Source organism: Mus caroli, chromosome 1 (genome assembly GCF_900094665.2).
Source record: "Mus caroli chromosome 1, CAROLI_EIJ_v1.1, whole genome shotgun sequence".
NCBI classification, from domain to species: domain Eukaryota; kingdom Metazoa; phylum Chordata; class Mammalia; order Rodentia; family Muridae; genus Mus; species Mus caroli.
Window position 1 is genome coordinate 56,934,340 of NC_034570.1, and position 18,099 is coordinate 56,952,438.

Here is an 18,099-nt window from a genome sequence, read left to right on the forward strand (position 1 = left end):
TATTGAAGCACTATAGCTTTGGCGGCTGGTGCCTTCAAAAACAAAAACAAAATGTAGCAACGTCGCTAAGCCGGTGTCTGCTAATAACTCTAAGATTGTCCACCTGGGAGACATGTACCAGGCTTGCTCTTTTAGAACGAGAAAAGCATTTAATACATTAGCATCGCCTTCCAGGTCTCACAAAGGATGCCCTTTGGCCATTCCTGGAGCCAGATAGTGAGGCGGCCCTCGGACATTACAGATGTGGGTGGGACAGGTGGGGACTGGAGCAGCAACTAGGAAGGCAAAGTCACACCACGGGGCCAAAGTCCTCAACTTTAACCCCACCCCTGTAGGGCACATTCAGGAAACATGCAGACTCTGGACCCTCTGTGATGCAGGGGATTATCCAAAATGACAAAATGCAACCCAGCTTTTGAATATCCAATGCCAGAGAATGCTACTTTAAATTGCTCATAATTTATTCAAGCCTAGATCCTCACATGGATTTACAGGTAAATACCATGGCTGCATGGTTTTAGTAATCAGAATATTCTGAAATGGCACTTAGTCTATAAACCTTTCTCCTTTTTTATTAAAATGAAAATTTATGTGACATAAGTTTATTAGTTAAAGGCTACAGCTAAGTGGCATAGATACACATCCACACTGGTGTGCAACACAAAGCCATGTAGGCCCTGGGCTATTTCCATTACCCCAAAAGAGAGCCTTGAATCTGCTCTGCAGTCCCTTCCCACTGTCCCAGCCCCCAGACACTGCCAAGATTTCTTTCTCTGTGGCTTTACCTATTTGGGATGTTTGCCTCCTTTAAGTGAAAATAAGCAATATTGTGACCTTTTGAGTCCAGTGTTTGAGGATATAAAGCATTATAAATGATATAAAGCAGGGCATTGAGTTTGATAAGAGTTGAGAATCACTCCAGGTCCTGAGCTGTGTATCAGCCATCTGCATCTGTGGGAATGAGATGACATTCACACTGAAGAGCTGGCCAGGGCAGAATGTTTGTATTGCTCTAACAAAGCCCTGCAGCCTCTGTTCCTAGGGTTCAAAGGGTGAGGGTGTGGGAGCCTCAAAACTGTTCAGCACAGAATCACAGTTGCTAACACTCCAGGCGACGGTCCCAGACAGTAGAAAGGATCATGCATAGTTTCTGTTCAGACGAGAAGTGTTCTCGGGTGCCTCCTCCCAGAAGTGTATCTTCCACTGAATCTTTAGTAATAATCCCCCTGCTAGCAGAGAAGAGAGGAGGGAGAAGGTCGTTACAAATAAATAAGCAGCAGAGAATTTTGAGAGGGCTTAGCCTCCTTAGACTACACTTGCAGTAGTAAATTAGAAAGGAGGAAAGATGGAGCTGTCTGTAAAACTGTTGATGAAAACAGTACTTAAAATAGCATCCTACCCACAAAATTCATGATAGTGGCTGCCTCTGGTGTGTGGGAGAGAACAACTCTATCAAAAAAATAATTCACTTTCCCTGTAATGTTTTATTTCTTTCATTTAAAAACCGTCCATAAAACAGATTAGCATGTTGATATGTAAATGCTAGGGAACTGTGGCTGTGGATATTGATTATACAGTCTCTGTAAGTTTCTGTAACTTTTTTTTTTTTAATTAAATATGTGGTGGAGAGGGGGGCTGGAGAGACGGCTCGGTGGTTAAGAGCACTGACTGCTCTTCCAGATGTCCTGAATTTGATTCCCATCACCCACATGGTGGCTCCCAATCTTCTGTGACTCTAGCTCCAGGGTGTCCAGTGCCTTCTTCTGGCCCCAGCAAGGACCAAGCATGCATGGAGGGCACAGACATACATGCAAGCAAAACACTCACACACATACAATTTTTGGATATCAAAAAGTAAAAAAACTTGAATATGTCTGTAGGATCTTCAAATGATGTAGAAGGCAGAAATTGAGCATTCTTGTAACTTTTTATGTTTAAGCCAAATGTGACCCATCCCATCCAAAATGATATAGGACTCACTAAGAAGAGACAACATAGGAGCAGAATGCTGGAGGGGGAGGGGAGGAGAGGACCTGGTCAGAGCATTTTCCTGTGACTTCTCCGTGAGTTTGGAGAAGAGTGACATTAGGTCTCCTCCATACAGATGACAGGCATTAATACCAGAGCCACCCGCAAAGTAATTGTAGTTTATTGTTTTATGTCTATAGCTCATGGGCATTTAAATCGGAGCCTTAAATTCTCTGCCTGCATTGGTTCCTCCATTTCAGTTAATCTTTTATGCTTTATGAATGGCATTCAGAACTGAAGAGTGACCCCCCCCAAGCACAGGTCATCAAACCCAACTAAGGTTGCAGCTAAGAGTCGATGCCTACAAGAGCCGAGCAGTAAGACACCTGCACTAGATTAAAGGCGACCACAAAAAAATTTGCTTCTTTCCCCATCAATGCAATGAAGTGCATTTTCCATTCCCTGAGCCTGAGCTGCCTGTGATTTGAATTCTACTGTTTGACCAATAGCTTTCAGAAGCACTTCCAAGATGAGGCCATAGAGGCTTGTAGCTTCCACTGTGAAGAAGGCTTCACCTCAGAGAAGCCAGTACCTTAGAAAGACAACCAGCCCGCAGGGCTCCAGCCATTACAACTTGGACACCAGAACAGAAATGAGGAAACTATCTATGTTGCACAGTTCAACCCTAGCAAAGGCAGACATAACATTAAACAGGAAAGAAACAAAACAAAACGGAGAAAGCCAAGTGTCAGATTCACAGCCTCGGATGCATGGATCCAACTGAACTGTCCCAGCATGTCCAACCAAGTGAGCCCTCCCTGTAATTGCAGGACAGAAATAAACCATTCCCAATGAGCCCCACCCAAATTCCCAACCCACAAAATCCTGAGCATAATCATGTTTAAGACCACCAGGTTTAGTCCGCAGACATCCCTTCCTTGCCTAACAGTACCTGAGATCCCAGGTTAAGAGCAGTTGCTTCCAGTGGATCCAGATTCGGTGTCTGGCATTCACACGGTGGTTCATAACCAACATATTTCCAGTTCCAGGGGATCTGGCCCCCTCTTTTGACCGCCAAGGCACAAGGCATGCACAGGGTGCGCATACATACATGCAGAGAAGACTCTCATACACATAAAATTAAATAAACTAAATAAATCTTTTAAAATGTTTTTGAATTCTGTTGTGTGGAGAAATAATTTCTCAGTTAAGATTACTGGCTGTTCTTAAGAAAACCCAGCTTCAGCTCCCAGCACCACATAACTGTAATTACAGGTACTACAAGGTAGCAATTCAGGGTACAATTTGACATTGATGTCTTTTTTATCTTCCACTAATACTAGAAACTCTCCTGTTGACCCTTGGCCCCAGCACCTAGAGGAATGGCAGGCTGGCTTCTTCATCCTCATCTCAACTGCTCCTCTGTGTTTCAGGCGAGAAGCAGGAGAAAGGAAAATAGATGAGCAAAAGTCCACGGTAGCTAAGTTCACCCTACAAATACTCTCTCAGGTCCAGAAACCCATTGAGTAGGTTATTCTTATATCTCATTGGCCAAGACTGGGTTGCTTAAGCCCCAAACCTGAATACATGTACCCACCCAGAAAGGGAGGTGTTTTTAAGTAGGAACACTGTAACCCTGAATGAAATAATGAAACAGAGCTACTATGTAAGGAAGAGGGGTAGACAAGGCACTAGACCAGCCACGATGCCTGATGCTGACTGAAATGGAAAGCCTGGGACTGTTTTCATCATTGAGAAAGAAACAAGGACCTAAAAATATGTGTCTGGATATGTTTGCCCACAAGTAAAGATAAGACTTCATTCATTTATGTAAGATTCTACTGAGAAATGCATGTTCAGCTGGCCCTTGGAAGTATCCGGTTACTGTAAGGGTGGCTTTTTTAAAAATAAATAAATAAATCACTCCACTGTCAGAAATTGAGCACAGCCCCTCATCTTTCGGGCTCCTTCATGAAGCACCAGACCACATCCCTTTCCTTTTATTTGCCCGTGTTGTGTTGCAAATTAAGTTTTTAAAAGACATTGTTTTTCTCCAAAAGAAAATTTAAAGACTAGAGCAGCCCACATCTACCACCCAGGATAATGAACTATAGCTGCTGTCATCCGGAGAGGCCTTAATGACAGTGTTCGATGTGTGTGTGGACAGCTGACGCTTCCTTCAAAGTTGTCCCTGTGAATGGGCTTCAAGATGTTTTGACTATTATCTGTTACAAAGAAACGCTCTATTAATTGCATATTGTCATAGCTCTTAGTCCAATGTAACTGTTAGCCCAACAAAGCATTCTCTGCTTGGGAGAAGAAGATAGGAACACAGCCTAATTTTTTTTTTTTTTTTTTACCATTGGATAAGTGCTTTCTTTACGTCCCACTCAGCTCCATTCCTAAACTTTTCTTGCAGAAAATCAAGTGGAGGGTGGGGCCATTCTCCATGCATGATGTCAGCTCTCTTCCAGACAGGAGTGAGGGCGGAGCTCTGACACTCCAACTCCCTGAAATAGCCATGTGGCACCTCTCCACAAAGTTTACGGGAGACAGTAGGGACCCAGAAGTCACCCACATCTGAGATGGTGGCGATGACTGCTTCCAGGCTTCTCCCCTTGATTCTCTTCTGCCACCTGTGTAATCTGAGGCTGGAGGTGTGATTTGGGAAAAGGCTGAAGAAAGGTAAGTAATACAGTCAGAGAGGAACGGAGAACAAGGAGTTGTGCTCACAGCTTTTCTTTGGAGGGATATTAACTAATATTTAACTCCAGAAAGAAAGCATTGGTGTGGTTAGTTTGCTATGTTTAAGAATTTTACTCCAGCTGGGTGTGGTGGTGCACACCTTTAATCCCAGCACTCATGAGGCAGAGGCAGGCAGATCTCTGTGAGTTCAAGGCTAGCCTGGTGTACAGAGTGAATTCCAGGAAAAGGCAGGAGTACATAGAGAAAATCCTGTCTCAAAAAAAAAAAAAAAGAAAAAAAAGAAGAAAAGAATTTTACTCCATCTTGGATGAATGCAAACCCGTTCTATACCTGCTCCATTCTCTACACCCCAAAGATTGATCATTTTATAATAAAGATCAATCACGCCCTCCTCTTCCATTTCCATAACTTCCATTGTCTACAAGATAAAGCCCACGACTGTCCACCTGACATACAGACTCCTCACAACAGTCCCAACTCTTCCACCAGCTCTATCCCTTGCTAAGGCCTCCACTCTCAGCCTCCTGCAGTCGCACTTGATCCACAGTGGGTACTTGCTGTTATCCACAAGGTGTTGGAGTTATCCAGTGTACGTCACACCGCCACACCCTGCCTTACAATGCTCCATCTTCCTAGAGTTCCATTTCTTCCTTCTTAACTAATAAACTCTTGTTCATCCTTCAGGTTCCAATTCAAGCATCAGATCATATATATTTCCTCTGATAGAATGCATGCTGCATCCCTTGGGCTCCATGCCCTTTGCTCCTACTTCAGTTGTACCACACTGTACCAACCACATTTCTATGTCTACTCTGCAGTTGTAAGTGATACTCAGCAGAAACTGTCTCTCATTGGCTGCCACAGTTCTGGCAACCAGTTCAGATAGAAGAAAAATAGATAGTTGGGCATGGTAACACATTCTTATAATCTTAGCCCTCGGATGCTGAGGCAAGAGGATCTGGAGTCTAAATCCAAACTGAGCTATACAGTAAAATCCTATCTCCTGAGGAAGAAAGACACACACACACACACACACACACACACACACCACACGGAGGGTGGGGGAAGTGGGCAGGGGGGGGGATGGGAGGGAGTGGAGTTAAAGTAAAGTATGTTAGAGAATGGGAAACAGTGGATAGACAAATTGAAAGATAGAAGTAAAGATGGATAGGTGGATAGATAGAAGATGATAGCTATGATAAATAGATGATAGATAGATAGATAGATAGATAGATAGATAGATAGATAGATAGATAGATGATAGATAGATAGATAGATAGATAGATACAGACAGACAGACAGACAGACAGACAGACAGACAGACATAGCATTCTATAGTAGTTCCTTGGAATATTAGAGAATACTCACAAGTCTATGAGCAGAGAGAAGCCCGTAACAAAGAACCAGTGATCTGAGACTCTGTTGATCCCAGTCCTAGAAGCTTCACAGGTCCCAGTGTCCCCATTTAATAAATAAAGAAGGCATTTTCTGCTCTAACGATCTGAGTCAGTGATAATCTAAGCCGTTGACACCCAGTAGAACTTTCTGCAGAAATGCAAATGTTCCATATCCGTATCACTTTTCTCTGTCCTCTCTGTGGTTGGTAATTGATGGTCTGCACAGCAGGCTTTTCACGGAAATTACTGGCTGCTGTAGTTCGAGGAATCAGAATGGGTAGAAGAGAAATAAAGAGCTAGGCATGGCAGCAAACTCGTTCTATCCAGTAAGGTAAGCATTAGTCACGTATCAACTATTATGTACCTGACTAGTCAGCTCAGAAACTGGATTTGTAATTCCATTTAACAGTAATTAATCTTACTTGCTATTTAAGTAGCCATATGTGGTTGGTGGCCACTCCACTGAATAGTGCGGATGTAAATCATCATTTGCAAACTCTAACACTTACAAGGCAGGGCTGGGTTCCTTCTTGACTGGGTGATAAAGGCAACATCAGGTTGTATGTCTTTATCAATAGCACATAACGCCTTCACTGACTTTGGCCCACTAACCTACAATCACCAACCTGGTCTTAATTCCCACAGAAGGACGAGAATCAGCCTGGGGATGTTCAGCCAAGAAAACAAAGTCTACAGATACATCTTAAAGTATGACCTGGTGCATCTTCAGCTGTTGGAGTCTTTACCTTCCAAGTTATCAGCTTGTTAGGACAAGACGGCCTCTTGGTCACCATACAGTTCTTTTAACATCTAGAATCACAGCCAGCACTATTTAATGTAGCCTCATTTAAATTGGCTACATTAATTTGCCAGAATTGCCAATGGAGAGGAGTATTCTCATTTCAGTTTTGTACTCTCATGACCAACAACCTCACTCCAAAATGGCTCTCTACCCATCCAAGGTGGTTAATCATAAAACTTCAATATTCCACTGTAGACAAGTCTTACATACATTTTATTGTCTGAGGTTAAACATTTGGCTATTTACTTAAGACCTTGCATATAGAACACATAATAACCCTTTCTTTTAAAAAGTCAATATTTAGCAGGAAACACAAATACATACCTGCTCTAATCCTAGAAGCCATTGCCTCTAATGGATGTGTGTATGTATGTGTGTGTGTGTGTGTGTGTGTGTGTGTGTGTGTATTCCATTTAAAAATACACACTAACATGCCTTCGTTCTTCATTAGAATGGTTTTAAGGATCAGAGGATTTCGAGGTGGGCATTGGGTTGCACAACTCTGAACCCCTTTAATGAAGATCTTGCTAGAAGTGCCATTGATGAGTCTTTAATTACTGCGCAGTTCTGAATTACAGTGACCTCATCACCACATCACAGTCCTGTATAATCCTGAAAAGCCAGCTTTGCTCAAAGAGTTCAGCGGATGCCGACCTTCCATCTACATCCCAGCTCAAGTTCCTCCTCTGTTCATCCTTCTCAGCCCTCTCTAGGGGTCTCCTTGATAGAGATCCTACCTGCTGAACACTGTCTCAGAGTCAGCTTCCCAGGGAACTTAACTGCAACTGCAGGTTGTCAGAGAAAATATGGAAAGTTAATGGAATTTCAGAGCTGTGACACTTTCCTCTGGCTAGCAATGAGACCATAGGACCCACTGGTTGAACCATAGTCCCTGGCAAAATTGTCCAGTCCAGTTATTAAGTAAGACAGCTGCTAGTAAAACTCTGGGATGCATCCTAGATTTATTCAGTGCTAGGAATAACTGGCTTCATCTACTCCACACCAAACTTTCTGAGCCTACAAAACAGGCCCTCTGCCCCATTAGGAAATAACATTCTACCACATCACTGAGACCTCTGAAAGTTTGCTTATAAGGCCCCAAGTGTCCCATTCAAGATCTTCCCCCACCTCTCTTCTTGGTGAATGAATGATCTTTTAACTAGGGTTAGTTAAGCTTTAGTACAGTCCAGGTTAGGATAGGCTATGTCTGCTAGGAGAGAAAAATGAAACTGCAGAGCTAAGACTCTCCAAGGTTTAGTCAGAAAGCCCCAGCAGGAGCAGCAGGACACACACGGAGTCATATTTTGGAGGTCTTTGATTAGTAGACTGGAGTAATAGGCTGGAGGAAGAAGAGTGTCAACTTGAGGATCTTCTCTCAGAATAAAAATGTGACACCATGACAGGAACCCTAGCAGGTGGTGTAAGCTCACACCTATGCTTCCTAAAAGAATGGAAGAGGTAAGGCGCATGCTAATCAAGATGGAAATGCCAGCGTCCCCAGGGCTGGCGGTGGAACAAGAGATTAAAATATCCAGAAAGTAGAGGCTTGGAAGATGGTGAAGAGAATAAGAGCGTTTGCCACCCAAGCATGAGAATATGAATTTTAATCCTCAACACCTACACAAAATGCCATTAGTGACTGAATACCCACACACTCTGTAGGAAGCAGAGCCAAGAGGACCACTCAGACTTGCTGGCCACCAACCTAGTTCCAGTTTCATGGAAGATCCCATCTCAGGGGAATGAGGAAGAAATGATAGATCAGGGCACATGATGTCCTTGTCTGGCCTCTGTGTACTCATACCAGCATGCTTATATCCGTATATACATGAATATGCCACCTACTCACACACACACAGGAACAGGGAGATACCACAATAGACATACAAAAAGTAACCAGAAAAAAAAAAAGAGTCTAAAAGATGATTAGATTCTCAGATGTGCTTGTGAGGATATTAGTGCCACCCAAGAATAGATTGGCAGCTCTCCTAGACCAAGGCTAACAGCAGATCCAGCCCCCACCCCCATGTGATGGTGTGAGAGGATTCCAAGACAACAGAGACACCTTGTCAACTCGGACCCACAAGGATCCAGGTAGCTTCTGTTACTGTCAAGAACAGACAAAGAGGACACAGGACTTTGACCTACAATAAGACAATGTAGCTGGTTCACAAAACTATGAAGAAAAGAGGTAGGCAGGCAGACAACAAGGTACAGACAAGCAAGGTAATTTGGGCCAACTCAAGAAGTCACAGGTGGAGGACAAGGATACCAAGATAAATGGTTCCAATATATTCCTTTTTATGACCAAGGCCCCACTGGCTAAGAAGAAGTCGGGTCCCCAGGAGAAAAGCTCCTAGAATACCACAATAAATACACACTTTTTAATTTTGGTTTGTTTGAAAGGACAAGGCCTTGCTGTGTAGTCTAGGCTGACTTCAAACTGGTAATCCTCCAGCCTCTGTGTCTCAAAGAGTAGTTACAGGTTTATGTGAACCAGCAATCAATGGCCAGCTAGCAGGTGTACTTCTGGTCCCCCCATTTTTTCTCAGAAGGATCTTTGACCATTTTCTCTGACAACTGGAGCTGGGGGAGGGGAGGACAGCCACCAGTTTTAAGGTCTGGTGTAGACATAGTCCACTTGGGCATAGATAAACCTTTACAGTGCACCCCCTCACTGCTGCGTCCTGTGTAGACAGGTGGGGGACATCAGGCTTACAGTGGGTCTCACTAGACTGAGGAGCCACCCGGTGGTCATTTCCTCAGACACGGAGCATACAATATGGACACATAGAGGTTAGCACAACCCTACAGTGCATCTATGGTTTGAGGGGAAACTTCCACCTGCTAGCTCTTAGAGGTGATAAGAAGGAATAAAATCACACTAGGAGTGGGGTACAACTAAGAGGGGGTCTCTCTTAAAGAGATATAGCCACCTGTTGCTGGAAGCCTGACCACATAGGGTCACGGAGGACTTGAAATGTCAGTGTCACCAAAAAGCTGATTTTCCTTTGCTTAAAAAAAAATTTTAAACATACATGATTGAGGTTTTAGAAAGCTTTAAGTAGATTTGAAGTAACTTAATCATGTATGCCTACTGTTGTAACTTTAAATGTATGGAATCTAAATATAGATTAAGATGTTAACGCCTGAATTGGAATTTACTATAAATATAAATACTTATTACCAACCCAATTACAAAGTATGTCAATAATATTTTATACTACTATACATTAAAATACTTTAATAGAAGTAAATACATTGGTATGCATCTGTTTCTAGCAAGTTGGGAGGCTGATGTCAGAAATCACTTGAACTCAGGAGTTTGATCCTAAACCTTGGCTCCAGAAAAAGAAAAATTAAAGAAATATTTAATAGGTTGAATTAGATAAAATGTACCACTAAAATTAATGCCCTGTCTCTTCACTTTTTTTAATGTGGCTATTAAACATTTTTAATTAGGTATTGTAGCTCACACTGTGCATATGCTGTGGAAAGCCCAAGTCTAGAGGATGGAAGACAGTGGTCCTGTCATGTCTACTTAATTCTTCATCAGTCTGGCCCCTGCAAAAACCAGACTGATCCCAAAGATTAACTATAGACCCTGACAGAGTCCATAGGTAGAGGCCCCACTACACCCACCATGACTAATACGATTTCTTCCCTAGAGCAGATTATAAATTTCTTAGGCCTACTCTATGTGGGCCTTGATTTGTCAGATGTGTTCCTCAAGAGGACCCAAGGCACTTTGCACTCACACAGCACAGGCAACTGCAATTTTGTTACAGTGGGCTCAACTCCAGCTCAGCCCCTCTACCTTCATGATTTGGGTAAATTCATCTCCCCCAGGCTTATATCATTTCTAATATGTTAAATTAGATTAATTATATCCATTTTGTAGGGTAGTATGAAGTCCGGCATAAGCTAATATGTGTGAAGTGCCTGCATTAGGCAGGCTTTCTATTAACTGTGGAAAGGCCCACCTTCTCCTCAATGGTCCAGGACACAAATGTGACAAAGAAGGCACAGAAAGCACTGGCACTAGGGTGACCAGGACACTCCCTCCCTTTGGTTATGATGTATCATGCCTATGGCAGAGACTGGCTCTCAACCTGTCTCAGGGTGTCTGTGACTCAACTGGTGTACTCAAGGCCTGGGTAATCACCTTGGAAGACTCTTTAAAAGTGAATGAAAAAAAATCCCAAAAGTCCAGAGATTCTGAAATTTTTAAGTTTTAATATTTACCCTCAATTCGGCAATTGGAACTTTTTTTCACTTTTTTCAGAAGAACTTGGTCTAGACTCTTTTATAAGCTCTTACCCCAGCTCCGTAGCTACTGACAGATGGCAGCTTCTAAGGGAGAGCCAGTTTTCGTTAAGTTAAGGGTGTGGCCCTTAACATACGGACCTCACTCCAAGGATTGCCACACCCATGAGTATATAGGCAGCACAAACTGGACTTGGTGGGTAACTTAAAACATAAAAATCTTTAAAAGAGGGCAAAAAGCCAGATGAGAGCAGAATGAAGGGGTGTGAATCAGGAAAAAGTGGAGGGGGGCGCATGGAGGATGATTGTGATCAAAATATATTGTGTAGATATGTGAAATTCTCAAGGAACTAATAAAACATTATTGTAAACTTCCCTGAGGCAACTCTGACATCACTCTGGTTTGAGAGCAGCTATTCCACTGGGCATCTTGTCCTGTGTACCATCCTCCCCTCCTGTCGCCTTTCTAAATTAAAGCTGAACACCTAGATCATGAGTAATGGGACTGACTGTAGCTTCTGATATGTTCTCAGAGATCCTAGGTAGGAAAAAGAAGAGTCCAGATATAATTAGGACCTTGTCATTATTATCACAAGTTTAAAGTGGACATCAGAAGGAGACAGAGTTCTCTCCCATGTGTTCAGCCTCCTCCCGTCTTGGATTTATCTCTCTGAGGGCATCATGAGATCCGAGACCTGAGCATGGTTGGGAATCGTATTCATGCGGAGGCCAACCCAGCACCCGGCCCAGGTGTGCCCGCCGGGGTGATGTCGTTCACTGTTAGCTCCAGCAACCCCAGAGTCAGCATACTTGCAACATATTTCAAGACTGGGTCAGGAGGCCAGGAGCTGATGATGGGTTTTCCACTTATTTATATATTTCTTTTGCTTAGTAGCAAATTTGAGATTTGTAGGGTTCTCAGGCAGCTGCTGTCAAATTGTCGGTTACAAAGACTGAGACCCACGAGAGGGGAAGAAAGCAGATTCTGAGGGCAAGGTTCTGTCTGGTCATTTCTTACTCCTATCTCATGCCTCCGCTCATTTCTCATATCATGGGAAAATGATTCCCACGTCACATCAGGGCTGTGACAGAGGGATGTTGGTCACTGGCCCGTTGACTGAGGTGCAGGCAAAGGCTTGCCAGACAGCAAGTCAACTTTCTATCTCGGGCTAATTGTTCAGCAGAGTTGGTACTTCATGTAGGCGTGGCCAGGTACACCTGGGGCCTGGTTGACAATTTATATTCTACCTCTCATGGACAAGTCTCCCTAGAAATGCCCCTATGCAAGGCTCGAGAAGAACCAGGCCTTCAAAAACAGGGGCAAACCTCATGCTGTTAGTTTCTAGTAAGTTATGGTTAAACACACATACACACACACACACACACACACACACACACACACTGGGTAAATAATCAAATGTTATTTCCAACCTCCATCTTTACAATGAAAGCAGGAAAAAAAAAAGCCAATTATCTCTAAAATTCAAAAATATTAGCATTGAAAGGTCCTGAGGAAAAAAGTCCAACCTTTTATTCCAGCTATTAATGCTTTCCTTGGCTTTTTGTTTGTGCTTGATTGTGTCCTGTGATGGAAGACAAATTCGTGGTCCAGATGGAAATGAATGGACTCAGAAAATAGGCAATAGGCTGCCCTTCCCCTCCCCGTGATCGTGTAGACCTGCTGAGGGTCAACGTAGAACAACTAGGGATTGTGAGTACACACAGGGTGGGAGAGAGAGGTTGCCTAGCAAAGAGAGAGAGAGAGAGAGAGATGCAGAAAGACAGAGAGACACACATACAGAGACAGGGAGAGAGAGCGACAGACAGACAGACAGACAGGCAAGCAGACAGGCAGGCAGACAGGCAGGCAGAGAGACACACATACAGGAGAAGAATTCATATCCCACCTTATTCCTAATGCCAGAACATTCCATCTTATCTCCTGCTAGTCCCAGGCTCTGGCTTCCACCATCAGCTTCCTGGTTCTCAGACTTCAGACCCTTATCTCCATTTCACCTCGGGCTTTCTTGAGTCCCAGCTTACAGATGGCAAAAGCCCTCCATAACTGTGTGAGCCATGTCTGCAGAGTAAACTCCGTAATTGCATGTGTGCTCCCTGTCCCCTCAGATAAATGTTCTTCAGAATATTAGACACCAAGACATGGATGGGTGTCTCCAAGAGACCAGAGCTAGGGGCAGCTCCAGCCTGGAGACCTTAGCTCAGGACAGCAGACTCAGCTAGTTAACCAGGCAGCCCAGCTCCAGCGCTAGAAGCACAAGCTCCTCATCAGCTTGGAAGCCCATCCCAAAGACGGCTGAGCGGGTTTACCTTCTTTGTTTTTGTCATTTCTTTTCTCTGTCTCTGTCTCTGTCTCTGTCTCCCTCTGTCTCTGTCTCTGTCTCCCTCTGTCTCTGTCTCTGTGTGTTTCTCTCTGTGCATTTCTTTCTCTGTATCTCTGCGTGTGTGTCTCTGTCTGTCTCTCTGTCTCTTTCTGTCTCTGCTGTCTCTCTCTCTCTCTCTCTCTCTCTCTCTCTCTCTCTCTTTCTGTCTCACTCAGTCTATCTTCTCCCACATGCCTAGCAACCAAACTCTGCCAGTCCAATAGCACTGACACTTCTAAGGCTCCTTTACATTATTAACACTCACCCAATGTGCTCCCAAACACATATGCAAGTGCACACACAGCTATACACACATATAAACACACATACCCTCACACAAACATGCAAGTGCACACACACACACATATATAAAAATACACAAACATTCACACACACATATACACATGGACACGCACATATCTCTTTTAATCTGGCCCTCCCCTGGAAGAGCACATATTTTGTGCGACAACAGTACAAAGAGCAGGCCCTTGGGAATAGATCAGGGTTGGGCTCAAAATCTAAACCTAACACACAGCTGTGTGCCCTGAGCAGTTTATCTCTCTTAACCCCTATCTGCAAAACTGAGGTTCATACCTGTCTTTTAAAAGGTTAGTTAAATTGGTATTATGAAACATATCACTTTGTGCAACAAATAATATATGTCAGTAATAAAAAAAAAAATAAGGGCTGGAGAGAGGGCACCATGGTTAGCAGCCAGCATGGTTAGCCTCACGCCATCACAGGGGAGCCAGGTTCAGTTCTCAGCATCCACATGGTTGCTCGCAGCTGTAACTCCCCTTGTGAACTCCATGAGCACTGCATGCATAGGGTGCACATGTACACACATAGGCAAACACTCATAAGCATAAATAAAAAACCCTAAATACTTTTAAAAAATATGTTTTTCAATAGAAAAGCACATGATTGCCTACATAGAATATTTTAACAAAACTTAACAGGAAAAAATATTCAAACTGGGAAGAAAAGTGGATTTCTCTCATGGACAAAAACTGTACCATAACAAACTATAGCAAATGCCATATTTAAAATTAAAGTAACAGTTACAGTTCTGCCATGTGTCTACTTAGCATGGAATTTAAAGTCCCAGCCAGAGCAGTAAGGCAAGAAAAATAAATAAATAAATAAATAAATAAATAAATAAATAAATAAATAAAATAAATGTTTATTCAGGAAGAATTTGTTATTGAAGTTCAAAAAAGAATAAATTAAGCTGTCATCCATTACTAGTAGTTAATATAACAGTTGACCTAAAGGCCCAACAGATTTTACATGAAGACAATTACTGTTATGTTTACCACAATATTTTTAGTATTTATTAAAATTATTAGCAAGGTTGTTGAAGACAAATCAAAATGTGAAAACTCTATTCCTAAATAACCAAGGGCAGACAGAAATTATTTAAGTTTTAAATGCTGCTTTGTGTAGCTTAGATTTGGGCTGTGTGTTACTGCAGGCCAGAGCAACGAACCAGGGAAGTCTGGCCTGAGACCTCTAAGTCTGTGAGCATGGAAGTTATTAAAAATGCACTGTATACATGTAGGAAACTCAAACAGCAAGTTTTAAATAGTGTACATTTATAAGAATGTAACTAAGAAAAGAATCAGTAAGACACACGTTGAGAATGAACACGGACGGCAGCATTGTGAATTATTGACAGATGTTCTGGGAAAGAACGCTGTGTCACCAACAGGGCGGGTCACAGAAACGAAAGCAGAAACTCTGAAGCCATTGGTGACAGACAGTGCACGGGGGACTTTTTAATGATGTGCATAAGACATCTTCACAATCATGTTTTTCTCCTGTGTATGTGATATGCATACGCGCATGTATGTGTGCGTGCATGTGTCTGTATGTGCAGGCCGGAGGCTGCCTTTGAGAGCCTTCCTCTCTCACTTGTTTATTCAGGGAGGCTGTGTTTCTCACTTGAAGCCAGAGCTCACCTGGGCCTGCTTCCCCACAAGCAATTCCTGTCTCTGCTGCTGGAATTACAGGGGAGTCACAGCTAGCTAGTCTGCTGTTCTCCTGGGTTCTTGGCATCTGAACTTTGGTCCTCATGCATGCATGGCAAGCATATTCACCACCCAGCCATCTTCCAGCCCCGTCACATAGTTTAAAGTTAGTGAAACTGGTTTTAGAACACAGGGAACCTTTCAAAACTTGTAAGGTCTATCCAACCTGCGTCTACAGGCCACCAGCGTCCCAGGAAAGCAAGGTGTAGCCAAATCCGTGTGTAAATGAAAACAACCGTGTCACAATACAAAAAGGATGGATCTCCTGCATGAAAAGATTTGGTAGATTTACCATCCATGACCAACAGGAGGGATAAGTGAAATCATTTCTTTGTTAATGTTAGCTTTGTATATTTTAAAATCAAGCATTAAAAGGACTGATGGCATTTTGCACCGCTTTCGGGGAAGACCCCCGAGTAGGAAGCCCTCATGAAACACAGTGTGGTCACCTGCTCCTTTGAGGGGCAGTCCAGCGCTGGCCTCAGCATCCCCGCACACCTCACTGTCTCTGCTCACATCCCAAGCCATCCACAGAGGACAGGAAGAGGCACTCTGAGGGATGTTTATAGAACCACTCATGAAACTGCCTATAAAAAGTAGGGTATTTTCAAATGTGATTTGTACTTTACCAGGAAGAGCAGAGCAGGGAAACATTATTTTTAGAACCAGATTTAAAAAAGAAAAAAGGGGGGGGGCACGTAGTTGAGGAGAGTGATAGAAACAAAGATGTCTCTATTTTTGTGCCCCTGTGTTTCTCTGATACCACCTACAGATTTACCAACAAGGTAGTCTTTTTTTTTTAATCTTAGACAATGTTACCAGTGAGACCAAGGTGATTTGTTTGGAAGGGCAGCCCAAATGTGAAGACAGGGCTCTGCCTCCATGCTGGGAGGAAGCCTGCTGCCTTCAACCAGAGAGAGACCATCAACCTGAAGGCTTTTGTTATGCAAAGACTTTGATTTAAGAATATTTTGCTGTGATTTCCATTTGGAGGGAATAAATTAAAGGTATCAGGCTAAGAAGAGTTATCATTTATTTCCTTCTTGGTTGTCCTCTATGTTTTCCAAATTTTCTACAATGAATATGGATAACTTCTATTACCAAGCTATTTTTTAAGAGAGGTATGGGGTGACAGATCCAGCCGGCTCCCTGGCGTCCTTCAAGTGTCCTGAAGAGATGGCCACTGCCTCCTGCGGCTGCTGGAAAGACTTCACTGAGAAAAGCGATGCTCACTTCAGTGGAATAAAGCTCAAAAGGACCAATCTTGGCCAACAGAGAGAGGGAGACTGGCTTCTGTTCTCTCACTGTGGAGCATGTGCCTGACAATAGCTCACTGGGCTGACTCTTGGGGGTGAACCTTTGAAATTTAGGCACCCACTTCCTCTCCTAACTCCTGACCCACAGGCAACCCTCATGAGTCGGATCTGTTTTCACTCATTTCTAGGGCCCAGTGAGAAGTGACCACCAGCTCCTCCCACTGCGTGGGCAACGGCCACTCCTCTGACTTATCACAGGGTAGGACCTGTAGAACTGTTCTTCCATTGCTCCTACAACGGCACCTTTGTTTGGGCCCCCTGATTCCTAAGTCTGACTTCTCCCTTTTCCAGAACCTGAAAGGGATTAAAATCCTAGGAACACCTTGAATCTTCATATCCTTAAGGAAGGACGTCAAAGCCAGATAAACTACCCAGGCCCACTGGAATGGCCTTCTGAGTTAAAACTCAGCCAGCCCAGAGAACAGGATTTGGAGCTGATGGTTGAAGCATCAGACCCCATCCACACCCCTTTTCCTCCCAGGCACCTTGGCCAGGTTTTCACTCTCACCAGCCTCTGCTCCTCAAGAGAAGTAAGGACCCCAGGAAAAAGCTCAGACACACAAGTTCATTACATGGTAGCTGGTACATGGATGTTATTTCAGTGCTGTATTTCCTGCACTCCCAACAGGTGCATATTTATTTACAACCCGAATATCAATGCATCAAAATACCTTTTGATTATCAATTACTATCTTCATCATTTTTCTCAACTCCAATGACCTTTCAATATAGATAGATAGACAGAGCCAATAATTTAATTTAATCTTTGGTTGGCTTTGGTTCTCTCTCTCTCTCTCTCTCTCTCTCTCTCTCTCTCTCTCTCTCTCTCTCTCTCTCTCTCCAAGGAAAACTAGTAAAGAAATGTAAAGAGTCCGTTTTCAGTTGGTTTGGTTTTGGTACCAGAGTCGGAACCAGTTCCTTGTGAATATTCTCCAAATGCTCTATCACTGATCAATATCTGCAGCTGCTCCCTTTATACTTTAAAAGTGCCCCTCGGATCTTACTAAATCTATGAATAAGTACATATCGCCTTTTAAAATTATAACCAGTTAAGTGTGAGGAAGAGAAGGGTCGGTAGGGATGTGGAAGGGTGGGGCTGTAGCTGAGCTGGTACAGTGCTTGTCTAACAAGCATGAATCCCCGGGTGTATCCCACATAAAGTATGCATGCTTATAATCCCAGCTCCAGTGCTGGGGGAGAAGGACCAGACACTGGAGATCATCTTTGCTTACA